Source organism: Asparagus officinalis, chromosome 4, assembly GCF_001876935.1.
Source record: "Asparagus officinalis chromosome 4, Aspof.V1, whole genome shotgun sequence".
Taxonomy (NCBI): Eukaryota; Viridiplantae; Streptophyta; class Magnoliopsida; order Asparagales; family Asparagaceae; genus Asparagus; species Asparagus officinalis.
The window spans coordinates 8,848,792-8,856,453 of record NC_033797.1 but is presented as its reverse complement, the minus strand read 5'-3'; the positions used below and the strand labels follow the sequence as shown (position 1 = coordinate 8,856,453).

Here is a 7,662-nt window from a genome sequence, read left to right as displayed (position 1 = left end):
CTCGCATAGTGCCGAGCCACCAGATGGTGGCTCGCACTCAGAAATGCTGAAAACGTATTTTTTTGATACTTTTTCGGGATTCTTTCGTTCCATAGCCTCCCCAACTACTTTGAAGCTATCCCTAAATACGGTTAAATGATTATTGATTACAAATAACGTCAAATCATTAGTTCTTATCAGAAAACGCTTAAACAAAAGCCTATAAATATGAGCCTAGGGCATTCTTTCACGAGGGGTGAGAGATAATAAAAGAGGACGAGGTGCTACCGAATTGCAAAGCCAAGAGCCATGAATTTCAGAGAGAGTTAGCTAGATCTTAGCGATTTCCTGTGTATAAAGAGTGGATTTTGAGAGATCTGAAACCCGTACCCCCTTTCCTCTGGATCAAACTTGGTTTTGATCTCGAGAAGAGTCGTAATCTCGCTTGGTCAAGGTTACCACTGTTGCGATTGTTTCCTTTGTGAAACAAGATCATTAATTAACTTTTCCGTCAACCGGATCTGATCTGTGGCTGTCCACGGACTAACGCGTCCCCGGCATAGGTAAAGTTCTTATGCAAGCAATAGGAGATAAACTGTTGTTGTATGTTGTTTGAAGGAATTGTAATCTTTACATTTTCATTGTGTAAGAAGATCTTATAAAAAGATTAACTTTTTATTTATTTGAGTTTATTGTAACGGCTAAAGTTGTAATAGATTCAAGACAATGAAAATAGAAATTTCTAACCCAAACAAGAAGTCTGTAGGATGTAAATGGGTGTTAAAGAAGAAATATCAGGTTGATAGGTCTGTTGATACATTTAAAGCCCAATTAGTAGCTAAAGGCTTTACTCAGAAGGCATATATAGATTATCAGGAGACTTGCTCTCTGGTGGCTAAGTTTGCTTCTATTAAAGTTATCTTAGCAATTGTTACACATATTGACTTGGAACTTTTCCAAATGGATGTCAAGACTGCATTCCTCAACGGAGAATTAAAGGAAGTAATATATATGAATCAACCTGAGGGATTTCAGGTTGAGGGATAGGAAAACAAGGTGTATAAATTAAAGAAATCTTTATATGGTTTAAAATAGTCATCTAGACAGTGGTATCTCAAATTTCATAATATTGTTATCCAACTTGGTTCATTGCAAATAAATTAGATAATTGTGTATATGTCTTGAAGAGTGGCAGCAATCACTACAACACCTGAAATCATTTATAGTGGCCAAAAAACGCTATGGTATTATTTCATAGCGTTTTAATCAGCGCTGTGTCAGAACCCGCTATAGTAGATCTGTCGCTTTACATAGCGCTTACCCAAACGCTATCAAAAAGGTTCCAACCATAGCGTTTTTATGTAGCTATAAAAGGGTATTCAATAGCGTTTCTGTATTGCTATGACAAATATCTTTCATAGCGGTTGAAAAATGCTATTAGTTAGTTTTCAGTCATAGCATTTCAACGCTGATATTGTCTTACATTTGATAGCGTTTGAGTTACTATAATGGCGTTTCAGCGAATGCTGTCTTTCTACTTTTAATAGCATTCCAGCAATTGTTTCCATTTCATATAGCATTTCAGTTGTGCCTATAAACCTTTGAGGTTAAACTAGAAATAGCTTCCAATTATGAAAACCATAAAAGCAAATATTTCATTTAAAGGTTCAAACTGATACATAACCAAGTTGTAGCATACAAGAAGAGTCAACACAAATGTGCCAAAAAACAAATAATAGTCTTTGGATAATCCAATATGGAGTACAAGAAATTAACCATAGTACACAGAATAACAAAAACTAATTAACTTTGATGCATTACATATGACTTGGGAGACTCATCATCTTCAGCAATTGAGTACTTGTACTGTAAGGACCGTGATTTTTGATACTGGTTTAAATATTTTTTCTGATATTTTAAAATATTTAATTATTATTTTTAAAAGAGTATCTGTATTTTTCTTGATTATCTAGAATTTTCTATGATTTTAAAATCCAATTTCATATTTATTTTAATGGTATTGTTAATTATAAATTTAGTTGTTAAGGTAAAGATTTTTAAATTAATATTTGGATATTTACTATTGTATTATTATTATTGTCATTATTTGTTGTTGTTATTTATTATTATTGTTATTCACTATTCTTATTATTGTTATTCATTATTATTATTCAGAATATTATTTTGGAATTTTTCCCTCTCTTAATTTCCTCCCATTTGAATTCCTTCTATATTTTTCCCTAAATCACCCCAAATCAAGTTCAAATCATACCATTAACTCTCTCAAATAATTCTCCGTAATCAAATCAAATCCCCTCCTTTCTCTCTCCAATCTCTTTTCAAAATCCCTAATATTTTGTCATTCACCGTACCTCTCTCTCTTACTTTTTCTCTCTCCAATAATATCCTCAAATCCAGCCTCTTTTCTCTCTCCAATCACCCTCTCTCTCCTCTTATTTCTTTTCTCTCTCGTTCTCTCTCAATTCCAGAGAACCCAAAAGAAAAAAAGGAAAACACCCAACTTCTCATCACCACCGCTCCGACCTCAGCCTCACCCCACTCGAAACCGCCGCCCAGGCCGCTGCTCCCGACGCCGACGCGCTCGAACCCAAGCCCCTCCGACCGCCTCTTCCACCGCCCTCGTCCTCTCTCTTCCCCTGCACCGTCGCTGCCCGCGCCTCAGCAGCCGCCGCCAGCCCCGCCTCCGCCTGCGCACAGCCTGACCTCCTCTGAGTTCCTCCGACAGTCGAGCTCCGACCTGAGCGTGTGGGTCGCCAACAACCCAGATCCGCCTCCCGTCTCTTTCCCTGCACCGGCCGCGGACCATGTGACTTCACATTGTACTTATTTCCAGATGCTTAGCGTATTGGATTGAGAAGAAAAGAAAAAGAAAAAAAATGATAATAATATATTTCTTCTCAATCTAATACGTCGTGGGCTTGTTCACGTTCCGGTTCTCGTGTATTTTGGGAAGCGGGGCGTGACATGTACTGCTGCAAAAATAAAAATTAACAACACCAATAATGAGATCCTAGAGCCATGAATATTATATGGACACAAAACAGAAAACAACAGCACCAATAATTAGAAATCACAAGCTTATATTAAGTTCTTTAATAATTTTGTTTAAATTTGTTATTAATGAAAATAAGAAGACAATAATTTGTTCTTTAATAATTTCTGCATGAAAAACTGGCTTTAATGATAGCGAAGAGAGTCAATACCTTTATTTGAATGGTTAGGTTGCTCTTTCTCATGAATCCTGTCAAGCATTGAGATGAAGAACTCATGGGCATCTTGCTGCTCATAACCAGCAAGGGTAGCTGAATGTTGCCACCAACTGTATGACAAAACAAGTAAATGGAAAAATTAATGATGTTTTATTTCCGACAATCATTTCAAATTTCAATTTAAATAATAAAAAGAAAGAAATAGCAGGGGGAAAATTGTCAGTATTATCAACAAATTCAGTATTGGGTATGCACAATGATTTCATTTTCTTTTTCTTTCTCCTCCTCCTCCTCCCCCTCCCCCTCCCCTTCGATATTTTTTCTTATTTCTAATTTCTTTTCTTTCTTCACTAGTTTCTTTCTTTTTTTTTCCCGTCTTTTTTGTTTGCATTGCAACATGCAGCATTTTCAGAACATACAACGCATGCACAACATTGAAGTAACATGGGAAATATCAGCATGATTGTATCCAATAGGGCCACATCAATTGCAAAATGATTAAAGGTTTCGATTGGGGTGTATAAGGTAAAGATCAAGCAACTGTCAGTTATATCCATACATTCTTTTAGCATATATGTACATTCTGGTAAAGATCAAGCAACTGTCAGTTATATCCATACATTCTTTTAGCATATATGTACATTCTTTTGTGCCTGCAGAGGCAAGGATGCAAGTAAATGAGCTATTGGCTCACCCATAAATCAGATGACAGCTTTAAGACAGAGGAAGAGAAGAAAGGCAAATAGTTTAAGAGAAATGATCAAATACGACAGTTGCTTCATGTTACCATACCAAACAGCAAAGTTTTTGGATTGAGGTCGTACTAACTAAAACAAGTTTTGCGTAGTTGCGAAACACATCCAGAACATGAATCAGAGCTTAACCAGCAGCATGACTCTTAATCTTCATACCTTTATTTACTGTCATCTTAATCTTGAAGTAATTAGCAAATTTAATGCAAGATTACATTACTACGAGTTTATTAGATTTCACAGGTTTACTGAACGGCAATTAACAGAAATAATGAAAGTTACTTGTTTTTATGGAACACATATTTCTGAGTTTTATGGAGATGAGAAGAATATGCGTAAGTAGTAATATACCCAATCAGCAGTATCATTCAGTAGCTTGTTGTTCTCCTCCTTGCGTTTGTCTGTTTCTTTGGTGCTCAATGGCAACAGAGATCCACTGCTACTAGTTCTATCAGGCATTTCTGTGAATCAAAGTTCAAGCTGTTACGCGAGGAAGTCCCCTTGCAATATTGGGATTTGTATGCTCGATCAGTTTAATACATACATACCTAAATTATGAATAAAATTTTGTGATTTTTATATACCTCTTAGGAGATAACATCAAATGATATACTCATATTATGTACTGTCAAGTGAGTACAAGGACATATATTATACACTCATCAATAAATATTAGTATACAAGAACGTAAGTAACAGCTCGTCTTTGCACCGGTCTAAAACACTAGTTTCTGCAAATCACAAAGTGATATAAGAGATTTTATCGATGAAATCAAGTGCACGTATCAATTGCAGAATCATATACATTTATCCTTAAGAGATTTTATCGATGAAATCAAGTGCACGTATCAATTGCAGAATCATATACATTTATCCTTATAATACATGCTCAAGAGATTCAACCAAATGCAACACGTATCAATTGCAGAATCATATACATTTATCCTTATAATACATGCTCAAGAGATTCAACCAAATGCAATAGACTCTTATTAGAGGAACATGACCAGATAAAATACAGACCTGGTAATTTCTTGTCAATAAAAAATACCACCAAATTCACAGTGTACTTGTAGTAAAGACAGGTGAACAGAGTCGAAATAACCACAGGATAACATCAAGGAACTTCAAAACGATAGTTGATCGACGAATTCCCAACTTACCATGCTACAACAACGTCGACAAAGTAATGCTTGTGAGAAGCGATTATAAGTAGACTCTGCGTGATAGTCGTCAACCAAGCAAGCGTCTTGATAAATCTACATGCATACTTATCTAGTGATGGTATGCACATACCATTTTCTATGACTTTTAAGTTTTTTTGAAGCTTTAATTACCTTTTAGAACCTTATTTATTGTATGTCCAAACAAATACCAGAGTAAATATCATGTGGGATGAAAATATCAAATCACCACAACCATACACAGCCCCCCTAGGAACTGCAAGATACACACAAAGTGAATGTCAATATAAAAGGAAATTCACCTTCCTGAGGATCTGAAGTCTTAAAAGTGAGCTTCTTACAGTTAATGAAGAGCACTTTAAGTACGTTTTTAGGTCGTGGCATTGTGGCATTTTCTGAACCATGCACGACGTCGAGAACTTATTTGATTTAACAAGATGTAATTTGTGCATTATATCCAGAGTTCTGGTATGTCGTTGAAAAAAAATGGGTTGATTGCACAAAAACCTCTTGTAGTGCCGTCGTTTTGAACTTACCACCTCTGTAGTTTCATCATTGCAGCTAGGCCCCTTGGTTAAATTCTTTCCCCTGGTGGAAATTTTTGTCAGATATAGCCCCCAGGTGAAATTAGTGACTCTGAGGGTAAAAGAACTAAAAAAAATTGAGTTCGAGGGTCTGTCTGCACCAACGAAACTACAAGGGCAGTAAAAAATTCTGACAGATATTGCCACTGGGTGAAATCAGTACTCTGATGCTAATGAAGAATTCTTACTTGGCGACAGTGTTAGCTAGGGCCAGGAAGTATTGTAGAATAGAAAGTAATGATCCGCAAGAACTGAGAAACCTAAAGTGGTCATTTTTATTAGATCGAAAGCATAACAAACCTCCAACGAGAGGGAAAAAATAGTGTCGATTACAAGCATATAGCTAAAGAAGTCAGGACTCTGCGCCAGAGCAGGACTGTGTAAAAGTGTTTGGTTTTGTAAATGAAAGGATGAAACATCCACTGTAAGAATCAAACATAAACTCTTCAGTAAATTTAAAAACATAAACAGGATTATTAGAATAAGAAGAAAAAATGTGAGCCCTGATATTAGTAAATTAATTTTCAAGTTATAGGTTGATATGGGTAATCAATAGAGATAACTTCGTAAAATCAAATTTTATTCAGTTTCTTTGAATTGCAATCATGAGGAACTAATTTCCTTTTTATTGTGAACTGTTGATGATTAGTATTTATCTATTAAGTTTATAAAAGCACAAAGTTATTTGGTGTTATATTTATAAATGTTGCAAAAGGACTAAACAAATCAACAATTTGCTATCAACACCCTCAAGGGAGGGAGGGATGCCAGCAAATAAATTTATATTTAAATAAATAAATTCTCAGACAATAAACAAAATTCTTTAGTTAACAATAAGTGGGCAATCCCTCATCCATGTGATGAAAGCCAAGCTTTATTAATGTAAATATGAACATCCTTCTAGTCAAATACAAACATTGTTCCTGTACCATTAATTCTTTACTATGTGTCTGTCCATTTATGATCCCACAGGTCCAAAGTAGATACTTTCCTATGTTTTTTCAATTCACATTTCCCGTGGTTTCGAATCTTTGAACATAATCTTGGACAAATTCACTAGTACTGACAAAAGAGCCCGATTTCGATGAGTCAGGCAATGGCGATGTGAGTACCAATTCTAAACATATATATTTCACAAATGAACTTATGTCTGCATTAATTTTTAGCTTGTTGATTGTCTCATAGTAACAGGGGTGACAACCAAAATACAGGTTGATTATAACGAATATGGGTCCTAAATTGGTCACCCAAGTTGCACATTTTATTAGTCAGACAGGGAAGTGATTTGATATTTGAAGAACCCATTCTTATTATCATACCAAGTTATACCATTCGAATGAAACATATAATAAACTCAAATCCTAAACCCAACCTAAAATTGAAAACCCTAAGCAAACTACTACGCAATTATCATTCAAATACCTAACAGAAAAACAAAATTAAACTCTTACCCAGTTATCAAATTAAACTCAACAAGAATTTCAAAAGGAATTTCAAATGAATAAGCCCTCTTCAGATTGCTCAAATTAAACTCAACAAGAATTTCAAAAGGAATTTCAAATGAATAAGCCCTCTTCAGATTGCTCCCTGAGATCCCAGTGCTCTGCATCACAAATAAACCACATATTCATCACAACTAATCTCACAAAATAACTACACAAAAAAATCAAAAATCAAAAGAAAAGAAAAGGGTTTTAGACATCGGTTCTCTTAAACCTTCCAGATTCTCAAATTAATCCCTCGAATCTTCAAATAAGAGGGGTTTCGGAGGTGGACGAGAGACGAGGAGGGGCTCCGACGGTGGACAAGAGACGAGGAGGGGCTCCGTCTCCGATGATCAAAGAGGAGGCGACAGCGGCGGCGAGATGCTGTGACAGCAAGTCGGAGGCGGCACAGGCGACGACTCGGAGGTGGCAGCGACGAGTCGGAGGGCT

At 35.9% G+C, this 7,662-nt stretch overlaps 1 pseudogene; it reads right to left on the bottom strand.

Moving 5' to 3' along the window:
* LOC109838154 lies at positions 1,140 to 7,337 on the bottom strand (annotated as a pseudogene).